The sequence below is a fragment of the Saimiri boliviensis genome, chromosome 20 (genome assembly GCF_048565385.1).
Source record: "Saimiri boliviensis isolate mSaiBol1 chromosome 20, mSaiBol1.pri, whole genome shotgun sequence".
Taxonomy (NCBI): domain Eukaryota; kingdom Metazoa; phylum Chordata; class Mammalia; order Primates; family Cebidae; genus Saimiri; species Saimiri boliviensis.
Genome location: NC_133468.1, coordinates 18,062,938 through 18,081,172, shown reverse-complemented (window position 1 = coordinate 18,081,172; position 18,235 = coordinate 18,062,938). Strand labels below are relative to the sequence as shown.

General features: G+C 34.6%; 1 protein-coding gene across 8 annotated transcripts in view; it reads left to right on the top strand.

The window, feature by feature from the left end:
* Positions 1-18,235, top strand: part of TENM2 (teneurin transmembrane protein 2) — a 3,817,113-nt gene that overhangs the window by 730,971 nt on the left and 3,067,907 nt on the right. For all 8 annotated transcript variants that reach the window (XM_074390353.1, XM_074390351.1, XM_074390352.1 and 5 more), the window contains one exon: positions 2,403-2,496. The gene's annotated coding sequence lies outside the window, so the exon portion shown is untranslated. The remainder of the gene's footprint in view (positions 1-2,402; positions 2,497-18,235) is intronic.

The window sequence follows — 18,235 nt, the reverse complement described above, 5'->3', positions numbered from 1 at the left end:
CACTCCTGTATGAGGTGTCAGGACATCCCTGCTGGGGAGGTCTCACCCTGTTGGGAGGAATGGGATCAGGGTCCCACTTAAAGAAGCTCTCAGGTTGCCCCTTGGCAGAGCAGTGGGCTGCACTGGGGGGAATCCCCCCACCTCCAGGCTGCCTGGACTTGCCAGAGCCAGCAGATGGGAAAGGCTGTAGGTTGAACCACAGATACAGCAGTCACTCCTCTCTGAGATGGCTTTATCCCAGAGAGAGATCAGAGTTCTGTTCATAAAACTCTGGCTGAAATTGCTAAAATTCCCATATACAGGTCCTGCTAGGTGAGGAGGGATGGCTCATTGGGGCCCCACTTAAAGAAGCAGTCTAGCTGTGATCTGCCATAGCATCTGTGCTGCACTATGGGGATATCCTCCCAGTCCAGACTGCCTAGACTTTCCAGATCCAGCAGGCTGAAACAACCTGCTCCAGCCACAGAAATAGTGGCCACCCCTTACCCCATGAAATCAGTCATCTCAGGCGTTCTCCAGCTTGCTGTTGCTGTCTATCAGCTGAGGTTCTAAGCCAGTGGGTCTTAACCTGTGAGGTGCCATGGTAGTGAGGCCCCCAGAATGATGCTGTTTGGCTCCCTGGTTTCTGCCTCCTCCCCAGAAAACTAAACAGAGGAACTCCTGTCTCAGCAGAATTTCTGGGAATGACATATGCAAAAACCCCTGGGCCTTCTGTGCTTGTCCAAAGGCCATGAGAGACCTCATGGCTCTGTGCTTCTAACCCAAAGCCCTGGTGGCATGAGCTCATGAAGAGATCTCCTGCCCCATGTGTTGCAAAGATCAGTGGGAAGAGAATGGTTTCCCCAGCAGCGTCAACCAAACATTCACTGCCTCCCTTGTCTGGGGTTAGGGGTTATTCTGGTTCTATTACATTCACAGGTAAGCTGTTGCCCCACCATGCTTTTCCTCACTCTCCATGGGTCACATCAACTGCGTAGTCAGTTCCAATGTGAAAACCTGGATACCTCAGCTGAAGATAGAGAACTCGCTCACTGTTTTCTTTCTTCTCTGACATACTTTTCATTTTATATTTCACATATCACACTATAGAGGACCGTTTCAAAGCCCAGGCTCTGTTTTATATTCTACAGGAATTTGTTATGATTTAGAAAACACAGTGTCTTTACTTCTAAAAGTTTATGAGGAAGAGTTGTAGTGAGCAACACAAAGCTATGCTGCATCACTGTAAATGGGACTCGGAGCTTTATGTACTAGACTAGAGTTTGTAGGCTCTCTCAGTCCCATAATGGAGCTCTCAGAAATTTCAAAGAAACTAAAGCAACTTTTGGCTGCTACTTATCAAATAATGAGTAATCATTTCAAATGTTTGCTACATCCTCAATTATACCATTTACTCATTGAGCAGGGAATGTACTGGGGGGAGGAAAGCAAACTTATAACTACAAAATAAGGTATCAATATTGTTCAGGACAAATGAAAAGTAAATACTAAAGTAAATAGTGGACATATTTTTTTCTTATAAATAAACGTAAATAACTGCTATTAGGAAGGTAAGTTCTACATCAGATTTATGGGTCTTTTCTGATGGGAATTGTATGGCTGTTTCATTCTTTGAGTCTAAGTGTTTCCAAAATATGTATCTAATAAGATAGAAATGGAGAAAGGAGATTTGGGAATGCCATTTTAGATAGAATGGTAAGGTGGAAACCTAGCATGGGACTTTTCTGAAGAGTCTTGAAGAAATGAGTGATCCATCCAAGGGAAATTCTGATGATCCAAAGGTTTCCTTGCTTCTCAGACAGAGGTAACAGGAAGTGCAGGTACTCTTAGGCAAGATTGAACTTGGCTTGTGCCAGGACCATCAACTGGCCAATACAGATAAGGCAGGTGAGTGAATCGATGAGGAGAAGACTAATTAAATAATTGACAAACAGTTTCAGTTGAGATTGTTTTCTGTATGTTTGAATTGCCATAAAGTGTCATATTCTTGCTCAAATTTAACTTCATTCCCTCCTTCCTTTTTGCCATTAATGTCACATATTACTTCTTTCAATGTATAAATTTTACTGCAGTGTTTTGGTCTTGCAATTTTATAAATACTGTTTTATGCAATTAAAAATCAGTTGCGAGAAAAATGGGAGGAAAAATAACATATTTAAAATTTGTCTTTATAATTGAATGTGTTGGTACTCTTTGCTTTACCTTGTGGATTTTAATTGCTATCTGGTGTGACTTCCATTCAGTCTAAAGCACTTCCTTTAGTAGTTAGGGTAAGGTGAGGTTTGCGGCAACACATTTATCTCAGTCTTTATTCATCTGGATGTGTCTTTGTTTTGCCTTTATTTTTTCAAGATAGGTTGCTGGATTATTGATTGACAGTTGTCTTGTTTGTTTTCTTTCAGCATTTCAAATATGTCATCTTAGCCACTGCCTCTGGCCTCTATCATTTCTGATGGGAAGTCAGCTGCTAATGTTGCTGGGGTTACCTTGTGCATGGTGAGTCATTTTTTCTCTTAATGCTTTCAATATTATCTTTGCGTTTCAACTGTTTAACTTTGATGTGTCTAGTTGTGGATCTCTTTGAGTTCATTCTACTGGAGTTTGTTGAGTTTCTTGGTTGTGTAAAGTTTTTCATCTAATTCAGAAGAGTTTTGGCCATTGTTTCCTTGAGCGTTTGCCCCTTGAGTGTGCCCCTTTCTTTTTCTCCTCTCATTTTGGTGCTACTATTAATATGTGGTTTGGTTTGCCTAGTTGCATCGGGAAAGATCTCTAAGACTTCATTCATTTTTACTTATTTCTGTTTCTTTGTTAAAAATAATCTCAAATTGGAATATTTCTATTAATCTATTTAATTTTTTTCTTGTGATCAAACTACTGGTGAGACCCTTATAAAGTTTTTATTTTAGTTATATGATTTTCAATTCAAGAATTTCTATTTGCTTAATTGTTATAATTTCTAACTCTTTACTGGTATTCTTTATTTGATAGATCATTACTATACTTTCTTTTCAGTATTTAAACATTCTTTTAGTGCTTTAAACAAATTACAGAAGCAGATTTGAAGCATTTATCTGCTAAGTCCAACATCTAGACCCTTTCAAATGCAATTCTATTATCTGCATTTTTTTGACTGTAAGAATCAAACATACTTAATTTCTTGTAATATTTCACAATTTTTGAAACACTATAGAAAATACTGTAGCAACTTCAGATTACAATCACCCTCTCCCAGAGCTTGCTATTGTTATTTTGTTTGTGTAGTGATTGTTCTCATAAATGTTGTTAAGCTTGTTTTCCTTAGAGTGTGTAACCTCTACAATTGCCCAGGTTTTTACTAGACACAAATATGTGTGCACGCGCAAACACACACACACACACACACACACACACACACACACACACACACAGAGTTCCGAAGTCAGTATAACTTAATGGTCAGTCAGTCATTGGTCAGAAGTTGTGCTTAAGACCTCTGAGCCAATGAGGCTTTCATCCATTGCCAATAGAACTATGTGTGTCTTGAGCGACTTTTTAAAATTCGAGATGTTTACAAGTCTGTCCTGCATTCATCCAAGAACCAATGGTTCACAAGTTTCATTTAGTCCTTCATGGAGATAACTTTGTGCATATGCACAGCTTTCCAGGGCACCAGTGATGAGTCTAATCTTAACAGGGCCTTTGGGTTATTGCCGTCTGTGAGTCTCCCTGCAAAATTTCTGCTGTTCTGCTTGTTTTTACTGCTATCATGGAGATGTTAGCCTTCACTGGTTGATGACCTCTGTAATATCTATTGCTTATGACAAAATTTCTGGGAATAATTTTTTCCATGGTTTGCTACAAATAAAATCAACTCATTCAGACAAGGCACTTAGCTGACTATGTCTCACAGCACGTCCTGGCAATGCCTGTAGTGGAAGTTTTGCACCCTAAAGCTGAGAGAAATGATGAGACCTGTAGGTCCTTTTGGGCTGCCCTACTTGTCCAGAATAGAAATTCTGTAACATGGAGCTGGAGGCTCAGGGCACACCTCCTAATATAAATGTCTTCTCATTTTTCTTACTGAGATTCGGTATATTATTTTGCATAACTGCTTCCGATTTTTATATGCCCATTGTTCAAGACCTAGAGACCCCAAAATTTGTTTTTATCAATATTTTCCAGTTTTATCACTATTTTTCTGAAGACAAGATATTTTAGGCTCCTCACACAGCCATGCAGCAATACTGGAATATCTTTTATGGATTTTAATAAATGTATACTTAAGATATATAAAATGGCAGAATGGATTTGGTGACATAGTAGGTGCATTGAATGAATGCCTATGCATGATACTCTGAAGGATAATCCATATGTAGAATGATATTCATTCCTTAATTCCATGGATTTTTAACTTCTTTTGCTTATGTTAATATTGTTTTCCATTAAGGTGTAATGGATTAAATTATTATTGGGTCCATGATTTTCTCAGACTGACCAAAATTTATTTTAAAATTTAAATACATATGAATGTGTTAAAATGTTTTTTCTACCCTCCTGATCCTTTCCTCTAATTTTCCTCTACCAAAACCTTCTACTTTATTTGATTATATAATGCATTGTTTCTTTGCATTCTTCTAATGAAACCAGTATCAATCATGCAAATAATTAGAAAAAACTATCAATATTTTGTGTCTCAAAGGCCAAATAGCACTTTTAAGATATGAACTTAAGAGCATTTCATTAAAATGATGGTAATCAGAAAGTTTACAACAATTTTATTTATACCTTTTTTGGGGGTCATTCTCACACTCTTTCTTCATTCCTGAATGTCTTTTTTTAATCTTGGGATTTGCACAATCCTACATGTGGATTATCTTAGATATCTCTTCTAGTTTTCCATTACTTTCCACCATTACATATTGCCAAGTATGACATAATGTATGAGAGTCTTTATAATGGCCCTAATTATTTAAAATTAAAGTATCTACCAAATAATGATGATTTGTAAAGAATTTTAAAGGGTAATCAAAAACAATCAGAAAAGAGATTTCCAGACAAATAATTTCTGAAATTCAGTTTATGAGCAGATAAAACTAACATATTTCATTTGAATGTAGTTAATAGAACATATGCTATTCAATACTGAACTCTTCTTAAAGTACGCTGAGTAATGGTAATATGGTTAACCTTAAACAAAAACAGAAGCAAAACCAAATCCTGCAGCTTATTATTTGGCAGGCAGCCAAGGAAATATTGGCATAAATAAGTAGTCCCTGAAAAGTTTACGAGATGTAGAAATTAATTATCCTAAACTAGTTAATTGTTTCTTTTCACTCAGGACATGAACCCCTTTTTGGTAACTGTTATTAATTAATTTCAGGAGAAAAATCTCTATTATAGGTCTCAAGAAATCTTCCTTGAATCTACTGTTTTGGGGGAAAAAGGAAATGTTTATTCCTATTGTTAAAAAACATTCCAGAAGGGCTAGTGCTTACCTGACTTGCTACCCAAAATTGAAATGTAAAATACTGACTATATACAGATTTAAATATATATCTTTAGTATATTATTTTAATGTCAGGTATAAGAGATGCCCAAATTCACACTATTAAAGACATATGTATCATTAGTAATATAGTTAATTTAAAACTAACATGTAATTATCTACCAGTGATATCCTCTGGGGTTCATGAGAACCTCTCCATTAGGGCCGTGAAAAACTCTTAGCTTAATGTGGCTAAAAGCATAGCACTTAAAAAATAGCGAATTTCGATTTCTCTTTTCATTGGTCAGGTTCCCATTTAGCTTTTGATCCTGCACTAGCTTATGTTAGAATGAGTATTTCCTTATGGCAAGACCCTCATTACTGATAAAAGACAATTGAGACACTTGGTCTCTTCAGCATCTCAAGTGTAAAACTTAAATTTAGTTTTTATTCAAGTGCATTTAAGGATGGTTGCTACTCTTCAGTGGTCTCCACAAAGTGCCTGCTACTACTTTCAATTCTTTACCGTCCGTCCATGCTGGGCTGGCTGTAGTTCTTCCCTCATTTGCCCTTCACACCATAATCTCTATGATGTGAAGATTGGGTGTTTTCTAGGATCTAGTCTGGACTATAGAACTAAAAAAGTTTTCATTTTCCTTTTTTATATCTATAAAATATTAGCACAGTAAATAATTTTTTTTTAAGTTGCGTGTTAATCATCTACTGGAAGACTCATAGACTACTGTGACTTTCAACACTTTGCCTGCAGAGTACAGGACTTTAATGCCTCATATTCCATGCCTTAATGTATGTGCAGCAGTTTCTCAAATTCTAAAGTATATCTTACTGAAATTTTGCTATGAAGGAAGAGTTCAAAATTAACTAGATAATCTTTTTTTGGGTCAAGAGACAGGATATTCCTGATGCTGATACAGAATATGTCATTTATTGAAGTATTTTGTGCTTGTTCTTCTTGAAGTATGTTAGTAACAGTACAGAAAACTAGCTTGATCTAAATAGCTTTTTAATCCCTTCATTAATTTTGCTTATTGAAACCTGTAAAATAATGTCTTCATTGCTTAGCAGTTAATTTAACCTAAAAGAGTATTTCACAAATATTTATGTAGATGAATGCATTTTAAGCTACATTAATACATTCATTCAACTGAACATTTCTTTGGCAAAGAGAAAAAGTATAAAAGCAGGCAATAGATCAATTTGAAGGAGAAGTCAGGCATATGGGTGGCCGCAGCTCACAGGAGCTTAAGTAACATGGATGAAACTTCACTGACTGCTGAAATAGGAATCTAAATGCCAGGGTTTGATATAACGATAGAGAATGACCATAAGATAGGTTATTCCACAGGTGGAGCATGGCGATATTCAGGATCACTTGTACTGAAAATAAATTATCTATTTCTGTAATTGAGATTATACCTTCTTTGTCACCCAAACTTAAAGTTCAAAATGTTGACCAATTCCTCTTATTCTTATATTCAGTAGGACACTGAATGCTGTGTGTCACTCTAATTTTTTCATTTATATTGGTATCAAATTGAGCAAAATATGTTCTATACAGTAGCCTCTTAAGACACTCTGTGATACAAGCCTCATTTTCCTCTAACTCATAGTTTCTGCATGTCATGGAAATGTTGATATATCTTAAATACTCTTGCTTTCTAAAAAAAAAAAAAAGAATACAGCATTTTTATGAATTGAAATCAACATGAATTGCTTTCTGTTTATTAACAAGTCTAAAACTCTCTGACTGACTGAAAATGGTAAGAATGATCTGATCTTCCATGCAACCCATTTAGCCATGTCTGCCTTTCAAATATTTCTACCCTCATCAGATTATTCTCCTTTCTTTTCCGCAGAACTCTCTTACTACCATGGTTTTATGTTAGTCCTTTTCTTTGCATGGCACACACACGTATTATTTCTACCAATTCAAAATTTAAATACTCAAGTTTAAATTCAAAATTTTAAGTTTTCTTTGATAGTTTATTAATAAACCTCCATTTTGAAAGTCTAGATGATTTTTTGTATATCATACAATATAGTTCTTAACTATATATACTATTTTGCATTTATTGTTTATTATCATGTTGGATTAGTCCTCATAACAGTTTAGAGGCCCAACTAAAAGTAATTTTTTTTTTTTTTTTTGAGATGGAGTTTCGCTCTTGTTACCCAGGCTGGAGTGCAGTGGTGCGATCTCGGCTCACTGCAACCTCCGCTTCCTGGGTTCAGGCAATTCTCCTGCCTCAGCCTCCTAAAAGGAATATTTAATTATCAGTAGCTAGTTACTTGACTTAAAATTTATGGTGTCAGTGTGGATCTGATTTGTTGAATAGCCATTAAATTTTCTGTTCAGACAGTGACTTTTAATAGTTTCAATGACTTCAGTGTCATAATAGATCTGTCTAACTGATTTAATATTTTATTTTGAAGCCCCTAAGTTGCATTTAGGTTTTTATTTCTTAAAAGGATAATGAATTTAGTTATTGATTCTAAAAAATATAAAAGAGAGCTGTTACCTTTATTCTATTGTTTCAAAGAACGTTTTATGGACAACTAGGAAAGCCTGAATGAAGAATTATTATAAATAGTAATGCTCTCAGTCACACAATACCATCTGAGGAGAGTCTGAAAAGAAAAGGGAGTGTTAATAGGCAGGGTCACATGTGTCAATGTGCTAATGCTGTCACATTCTCCCCACCATATGATCATGCTTGACTGACATTTATTTGCTCTTCTCCAATGATGCATGCCTTGTTCATTGTGTTGGGCAGAGTTAGCTGCCAGACATTGCAACCAGGGCATCAAGCTGAAGTTCTTTATCTCTCATTTGCATTTCCTTTTTCAAAATATTTTATTACTATAGAAAAACTATCAATAATAAATTTGGAGCTATGCTAAATGTAAATTTTACACCATATATTCCAGAGATTCTATGCTAATGCCCCCACTCCAAAAAATAGACAAGAGTGAAGGTGGATCCTAATTCTTAATTCACCTTTTTAATTATATCTTTAAAAAGGAAAAAAAAATAAGATTTCACTGTGTGAGCTTAATTAAAGTAAATGGAGAGTTTAAAAGATGAAAGAAGCATGTTGTTTTTTAATTGTGTTGTTGACTTAAAACATAAGGATCTTTGCAACTTAGCCCATATAACACCATCAGCATTGGTTGCATCTATTTTAATACAGCTTCATTAAGGAAAAAAAAATCCTCCTTCACAGTTTATTTCAGAACTAAACCCATAATCTGTGGGCGAAAATCACCTATGTGCTACTCTTTAGGATTTTATTGGTCTCTAGTTGGAGGCATGTGAGAGATAAATCAATAAAACCCAACTTTTTCATTTAACTTGAGGTCATTCTTAGGTTACCTCAGTCTTGCTTCAAAAGGTAATTTTGTAATCAGACAACTTGATTTACAGTTTTTTTCTACTAGTGAATTTTGTATGCTTAATGTTTGAAATGTTGTAAAAATAATAACCAGAATGCATAGTACGTGGAAGACTGTGACTTGAGAATAAGATATTGTGCATAGGAAAGACAGAATGTGGTAGAAAAATAACTCAATATTATTAAGAACAGAAAGAAAAAATAGAGGCAAGAACACAGGTAGAATTTAATCAAGTGGAACAAATATTCTAAATAAAACAGTCCCTCTAACTACTTTGGTTTCAGCATTCATCAAGCTGCTGTATCCTGTTTTTACTCGACACACTTTAATTAACAAAATTTCATCCAAACGATGTGCTCAGAAATTACTGTCAGTGTGGAACCCATTCTTTCAGAAAGCTTTACCTAGGGGGAAGGATCATGGTGAAGCTTGAATGCAGTTTGAATGGAAAACAAAAAGTACCCTTGTATGGGGGAAGGGCTTGGGCAAGGAATTGAAAGGTCTAGGTCTACATGCTCTATAGTGTGTTGGGCAAGAATCTGTCTATCCTTTCTCCCTATGTAGTAGAAAAAAGCTAAATATTCTACAAATCCACATTGGGAAAGCAAAAGCAAATAATAAGAGGGAATCCCTCAAAGTGTCAATGTCACTAACAAAGCCCTAGAAAAAGGTACCAGCTATGAGAAAATCAGATATTTATTTACCAACTATCATTGCCTTATATCAGGCACTGTGATGACAATCTATTAGTGAGACCAAGTAAACCAATTATTCTAATTCATGGTATTCCTTTCTTGATATGTATAGACGGAGAGATAGGGACACACACACAGAGATACACATGCATGCACACTCTTTATTACATGGTATTGAGAGAAGCAGAGAAGAGTATTTCTGTCAAAAAGAATATGAAAGGAAGAGACACTTGCATGAGCTGATTTCTGACAAATAATCAAGCAGAACATCATTTCATCACTCTTACTTGAGCAATACCAACTCTAAATTAGACTTCCCATCTTAAAGTTTACCTTCAGATCGGGCAAGGTGGCTCACACCTGTAATCTCAGCACTTTGGGATTTGCTGAGGCTGGCATCATTTGAGATCAGGAGTGCAAGACCAGCCTGGCCAACATGGCGAAACCCCATCTCTACTAAAAATACAAAAATTAGCCAGGCCTGGTGGTGCATGCCTGTAGCTCCAGCTACTCCAGAGGGTGAGGTGGGAAAATCATTTGAACCAAGGGGGCAGAGGTTGCAGTGAGCGGAAATCACGCCACTGGACTCCAGCCTAGGTGACAAATCCAGACTCTGTCTCAAAAACAAAAAAAGAAACACATTATCATCAGTTTTGCTAGAATTACCAGTTTTATACTAATGGACACATTCTTGTATTTGTAGATAAATTATATTTTATGTGAAGGAAATAGTGGTGAAATAAAAAGGTAGTACACATCCTGTCCTGGTTTTAGAGGTTATTTTAATGTTCATAAAAATTCCTTAAGACATTATGAGACCAATAAGATATATAACATTATTTTTCTATTCTCCACAATTTATTTGAAATTTATTTGAAGGGCCAAATTTTACTGATTTAAAATTATTCTGGGATATGAGTTGCTAACCAAAAAATCAGGTCTTTTTTACAAAAGGAATTTAAGTTGCCCATATTAACGTTAAACGTTTCACTAAACTAATTTTATAATCAGAGTCATTTTATAATTATTTATATGAAACAAAAATTTTGAGTAGTAACCATTTTTCATAATATTGAAAATGCAGTCAATTTTTAGAATACAAAGCCTCACCAACTTGGAGGATGAAATGCTTTACCATAGGTGCTAAAACTGTTGATTCCCCCCTCCCAACACAATGCTGATGTAAAATAAACTAAATTCGTCATCTAAGGGAGAACATATGCACAAATAAATTACTGCTTCAAAAGTTACAAAAGCCTTCAATCTATTTCCCAGGATGTGGTTCCAAAGTGCAGCAAGAGGACTGTTGTTTTGGAATATGAAAGGGAGATATAACTGATGGTTCTGATTAAAGATCATTTTGAATTCTCCCTTTTTTAATGGAGATGAAGAAAGCACATTTTGTATGGAGTTTTGTTTTGACTCAGCCTGCCATGAAGCTGTTTAAATCAAGTCTTATGCCCACATTATTCTGATTGCCAAAAACATCAAAACATCAACAAAGGAATTGCTAACCTTGAATTTTCAGCTTGTATTTCAGCCCTTGTAAACAAGTTACCATGGAGATGATACCCAAGTGAGCTACAGGCTTGACTCAAACCAGCCACCATGTGTGGACTGGCAGGACAATGTAACATGGCTTCAGTGCTATTCATGACAAAACCTGCATCCAACCTGATGGTACCTAAGAGTTCTTCTGCAAATGCCATGTGAAAGCTTAAAATTTGCCAAAACTGCCATGAATTTGCTCGAAAGGCAGAAAAATCAAGGAGGACATACTAAGAATTTCAGGTTTGAATATTAGAACTTTGGTGACACTTTTGTGAAGACAATGATGTAGGCAAGGATTCTCTGAGCCCTTTTAGGAATACATAAATCTAGAAGAACTCTACATTATAGCTGTAAGTTACTCTTTTTGAGCAAATCCAAGAGAATTTTCAAGAAGACTAAATTATATCTGACACATGAAAACAAAAAAGCAAAATCATCCCTGTTATTATGAAACACCATTTGTGTCTTCCACTATTTGTATAAGTTGCAATTGAATGGACAACCCTAGTAAAAATCGAGATTAATTGGCTTAGGTATCACTTTGAAAAAATTATACCACCGCAAAAATAGCATTCCTGTATCCGGGAAATACTTAATGTGTATGTCTTCCTTCTCTAGATTTTTTTTCTATTTTAGTTACCTTGTGAAAGTGTACATACATTTTGGATTATTAGCTTATAAAATAGTTAATAATTGCATACTGTTTTGATTTGAAAAACTCAATTACCTATTTTCTATATTTGTGATTTTCATGTTTATCTTAAAACATACAATTGATATCTACCTCTTTTTCTTTTGTAACATCAAGATATATAACAATGTATTTATTTTTTAAAAGTAGTATCTATCAAAAGAAAAATGGCATATCTAGTCTATGGATTACAGTGCAGTAATTAAAAATAAGCTCAATAGTTTAATAGACAGTATTGTGTTCTAAGAGATGATAGATGTAATTATATCTGTATAAAGCCATATGTAATTATAAGATGTAATTTTGAGTGAATAAAGTGAGTTACAGAATAATACAGTTATAACACAACTAAAATATTAATTTACAAATAAATAATGTATAGGTGTATATGTATGTACATAAATGCATAGAAAAAGATAGGGAAGAACATACACCAAACTGGTAAAATTTATATTCATTTCTCAGTGGGGCAGAGGAAAGGAAGATGTTGGTAGAACTGGAGAGGAAGGAATGGGTTGTAAAACATACTCAATTATCAAAAGGGGTCCTTGGCCTTATTTATAGTTTTTTCAATAATTAAAATTTACTCAAATATTGCTTGAACACTACATTTTTAAATTACAATGAATCTATGAGAAGTATTTGAAAGAACCTTAATCTTTCCCATAAATTGTTGTATCAATTTTAAATTATATATATAATTTGTCTTTAATATATAACATATATACATAAATTTTTATATTCGTGATTTTAAATGATGTGGTTATAATTTTTAAAAGAACAAATCCAGTGCCCTGTCACTCAGGCTGTGGTCCTCAGTCCTATATTATAAGTAATATTTGACGACTTAGAAATGCAATATCTCTGTTCTCAACTTTAGACAGGCTGACTCACAATCTACATTTTATTAGAAATTCCAATTGATTTGTGGGCATATGAATTTTAAGAAGCATCGTTTTAAGGAACTCTCTCTGGCATGAGATGGACCTGCTCTAATTCACAACCCAAAATGACGACCTCTGTCAACCTCTTGTCATGTAATTTAGTCCTGAAAGTGAAGTATTGTGTTGATCATCTTGATACATCAACATCAGGGACCTTCTGAAACGCCACTTGTTCCTTTTTTGTTTGTTGTCTTTCTACTTGTAAAAGATACATATTCTCTCATCTATACTTGCTTATTCCGAGACAAGATCAGTTAAACCAACTTGAATTCAGGATTAGGGGAACTCAGAACTCTGAACCTATCTCCACTAACCAACAGTCAGTGATTGGGCTCTTCAGAGTACTGTGTGAGGCGCTCAATAATTCATGTAAAATGTGGTTTGAGCAAGGCTATTGATAATTTTGCCTGACTTCAGGTTTAAATGGGCATCTGGGCAAGGTGAAGTGCTTTCAAATCAAACATCAATCAGACACCTGGCCCACTTTAGCATTCTTAAAGGAATCGTTAATAGCATAGATCAAGGCTTCTCCACCTTGGCGCTATTGACCATTTTGGGCCAGATAATTCTCTGCTGTAGAGACTGTCCTGTATGTTGCAGGATGTTTAGCAGTGCTCCTGGCCTCTGTTCACTAGATGCCGATAGCACTCCCTGCCAGCTGTGAAAGCCAAAAATGCTCCCTGGAAACCCCAGTTGAAAACAGCTGCCCTAGGTAAATATGATTTCATCTTTTGTCATCATATTGATATCACCAGGCTTTACATCTGTAACTCAGAAATGACCTTTCCATTTTAGATATAAAAAACCTGAAATAGGCATCTTAAGCAATATGTATTAAAAATGCCTTCTAAGTTTCACTGACTAGTCAATTTCATATGTTACATGTTGCTTCTAAAATACTGTCATTTTATATTGATTCATTACTGTTGTCTACTTTCCTGCATCATCTCCCTCCCATTTTAATGTTTCCATTTACTTTTTCCCCTCATTACATTTTCTACTCTTTCTGTTCTTTTCTTAGTTCATACCCATTTATCTTTTCTAATACAGTCTTATTTAATTTAGTAAGTTTTTACTAATAGCATTGTAGGTCTCATATTTTACTCTTCAAATTGGCATTTATGGAACCAGTAATGTTTGCCTCTACTCACTAACCAAACAAAGAATGAGATCCCAGTAGCACCAGAGATGACAGCAGGAGAAGCTGGCGCAAACTAAACTCCCATAGAATACGATGAAATCAGCATATCTGAAAAGGATTAAAAATAATAAGTTTCAGGACAATTTCAAATACTGTTTCACACTTTTGTATTAGAGATAATGGAGTGAGAAATGGAATATCTACTCAAGGAGGTACCAAATTCTTCTGTTAGGCTTGTCACATTTTCTTTTGCAAAATAAGGTGTATAAAGTAAGCATTTCTATAGGTTATTGGTAGCATTAATATGAAAAGTATAAGCTTTATTGCTAACCATTTGAGATGCAAGGAAACTCTCTCTGCCACAGAAATTGGATGACCATGTGGGCTGACAGCTCCCTTGTGTTATAAAATAATACAAACAATATTTTTTCACCCCAAACAAAATTGGTTAAAATTACATTTTTCCCAAGTCATATGGAAATGCACTAATTTGTAACTTTCTAAAGCCAACACATTTATGCTTCAGAGATACATAATTTAGAAACAAACAGCAGACTGAATTTTGATCAGGTTTTAAAAATGGGTACAATAGCCTTCTCAGACTTCAAATGAGCTTAGAAAATTCTCTTGGTATTCTCTCCCTCATGAAATTGTAAGGGTAACATTCCCTTGAAGTTTTTCAGCAATACTCAGTGAGAAAAAGTGAAAAGGTCTTGCATATTTTTATAATACATAAAGGCTCCAATGATTAAAACAGCCTTCAGATTTAATAGCAAGCATTTTACTTTAAAGGCAATCATTCCCCAAGAACCTACAGAAACACCACATTATTGTGCTTTTCTTTTTGGAATTGATGGCTGCATTATATAAGGAAGGTAATGTAAAGCATGATAACAAGCAGTTGTGATAGAAAAAAAAAAAAAAAAACAGTAATGAGAATTTTTTTCTTCCTCACTTTTTTAAGAAGCAATCATCTGGAATCTCATTATAAAATTGGAAGACCACCACATAATGTGCTGATCTTCCAACTAACAGCAAAATATATCCATAGATCTGTAAATAAAAGGCAGCTTTGATAGAAAATATTCTATCTTCTTTCTAAATGATTTTATAGGGATATAAACAGATTGACAAGGCAAGGGTCAACTATCACACAATGTATTATTATTAACATGATTCAAACAATCTAAAATAATAAAACAAACTAATCGAAAATCTTCCTGTGAGTCCTAGGCACCTGTTTTTCTATTTCTCTTCCTTATCATTACTGTTTATTTTTCAATGCACTTATTATTGAAGGATGATAGCAGATTTGGACATAATTCATAATTTTTATTTTTTGTTGCCAGTTAGTATTTTTAAAAATTATGGTTACATTCTTGGTTATTGATGGGGGCAGGTGGGATTAACCTATTGGTCAAAAAAGAGTAAATTAATACTATATGCATCTATATATTTTCTACTTAGTAGGCTTTGTAAGTACTCGAGGTTTATTTCCTTAGGTAAGATGAAAAAAATTGCCAAACTGAGCAAATCCTATGAAATAATTTTTATTTTCATTACTGTTGATGAGACTTCAGCAGGATTCGTGGTGTTTCATTTAATTATTAGCAGGTGAGGAGCAATAGCACCGGTCCCATGTGAATTGTCTTCCAAGCTTCCTCACTGATTCCCAATTTAAATGTGTAAACCTATTTAATGACAGGATTGTGATATTGGTTAACTGTGGTTTTGATTCAGTAACTGTGCAGAAAATCTTATTTGCATATTTTTTTCAAAAAGCAAGTTTGAAGTTCTGAGATGCTGGCTGGAGTCAACCGAATTGTATGTAGAAAAAATAAATAAATAAAAACCTAAATTGGGGATGGTAGGCTTTAGAATATCTATCCGTTACCCATTTGTAATATCCCTAAAGTAGCATAATTCCTAGGAATAAACATACTTTGTAGTGACTGCCAAAGGAAAAATTGAGAATTTCTTATCATTTTACTTCAATCATCAGAGAAAAACAAAATGAAAAAAATGCATGTTTTTCTGCATATATTGTAGACATCGAATTACATACATAATTAAAAGCATTCAGAATGTAAATTATTGCATTTATTGGTGATTTAGAAAGCTTTCTGATTGACATCATTTGCTTTCATAGTAAGTCTATTAATAAGGTTTTATTTAGTTAGAAGTGACATCAATCACCTCAAATATGGCCTAAGGGAAATAAAAAACACATTACAGATTCACCCACAAAACACAAGGATAGTGTCAGTTTGGGATTTCCCTGTATTCACATCTCCAAATGTCATCAGAAAATCTATTCCTGTCTACCATTCACTGTTTTGTTTCGTGTCTTACCATATTGGTTATATTCTAAGAAGTTCATCAGCAGCGATATCTAAGCTTGAATCTTGTAAACTAAAGAACACTTCTTTCCTAGAAGTTCTGAAATGGGTTCTAACTGGTTCTGAACAAGCCACATGCCAACCGATGACACTGGAAGCATGGTTCTCAAAGTGTGGGGCAACAGAGATGGTGGAGGAGAGTGCAATTTTGGCAATGCCTAGAGACATTTTCTTTTGCTACAGTAGGGTAGTAGGTTTCTGATGGAATCTAGAGGGTAGAGTCCAGAGATGCTGCCTAACATTGTACAATCCATAGAACCATTCTCAATCCCACAACACACAAGTATCGAGTCTAAAATATCAGTATTAATAGGATAAGATTGAGAAATTCTGCAGTTGATGTAGATCAGTTCTGCTGATCTACAAAGAGCTGTAGAGGACAGTGGTAAGGTAGACTTAGCCAAGGAAACCATGATACTATCATCAGAAGAAAGGACAGTAAATGCTGCACAGGCAGTCAATAACAGGGGGTATTTTTTTTTTTTTTTTGCTTCTAATCCATGAGTAGGGAAATTTTTTTAAAAAAACAAGCAAGAATCAAAATGTCAACAATGAATTTTTATCTCAAATATAATTGGCAAAGATGATTTTTCTGTTTTTATTTAAATTCGTAGTTTGTCTTTGGTCATTTCAGTTCCTAGTGTTAGATAAATTATTTGCATTTGCGAAGTTGACTTTAATCAAAAATTCCACACTATTAACAAGTTAGCTCATAACCTGACATTCATATTTTAAGTAAAATATGGAGTATTTTAAAAATTATTTATAGCTATTTTATTATTAGGTCAGATATTTTGGCAGAAAATAATTTTATAATCAGAAAGGGGAAAAATCTACTTAAGTGGCAAATTCTGGTTGTCTTCTTCCACATTTTTATTTTATTTTTTTTTTGGTAACTCAAACATAGTATGTTAATTTATTTTGATCTTATTAGAAATTGAACATTATTCATAAAATAGGTTATTGGTGTTAGTAACAAATGATAGCACTTTAGATTTATTTACTTAAATATTTTAGGTAGTTTATTTTGCAATTACTCTACTTTGACTTGGAACATCCCCATTCAAATATTTCAGAAATAAATATTATTTTTCTCTTTCCAGATTCATTAAGGAAAGAGAAAAAAATTAAGAAAGAAAAAAATATACCGATGTTGAAGATTGTTGGCAATGTTTGTGGGTGTGTGTGTGCGTGTTCAAGAAGCTCATCATGCAGTTCTATGTAGTAGGAAAGGATTAATCTCCCAAACCAGGAACAAGAGCAGAGGAAACTCAGCCCTCCAGAAGTGAATGCTAAATTACCATGTGTTTTATGGTCAGATGTGAGTGCATATATGTGCGCTCACATCTGACCATCAATCAGACCCTCAAGCTCGCCTCTAGGAAAGTTGAAAGAGTGCATCTCACAGGAGAGGAAAATGCATTTAAAATTGCTGCAGCCATAAAATAAACTGACATAACGCAAAGCAACAAATAACGGAAGAAAAAAATCCTTCTGGGGCTCTGTATCTCCTTCAGCAAATATTTTTTACTTTTTGTTTTTATTTCTTGTCAGTGATCCTGGGTGTGTTTAAAATGACATAAAATGCATTCATTATGCCCCAAGATTCTAACTGCTTTAGCCTTTCTTGTACATCCCTCAAGAAAATGCAGACTTCTGGAATAGAGAGCAGATGTAGAAGCAAAATGACAGCCCTTGTAGGATGCTTAGTGCCTAAAAAAAATATATCTAAGCAATTTTCTCTATTACATCATGCCTGAAAAGTAGCTTAATTCCTCTGTTATGATTAAAGTTGATTGATTGAATTGATCTGCAATGCATCCTGTTTCCCTAGTTTACAAAGATGCTCAGGAAAAGTAAGGAAGCTGTCTGAACAGGATCCAAATGCTTAATATATGCTGAGGTCCCACTTAACATTTATTATCTGTTATCAAAG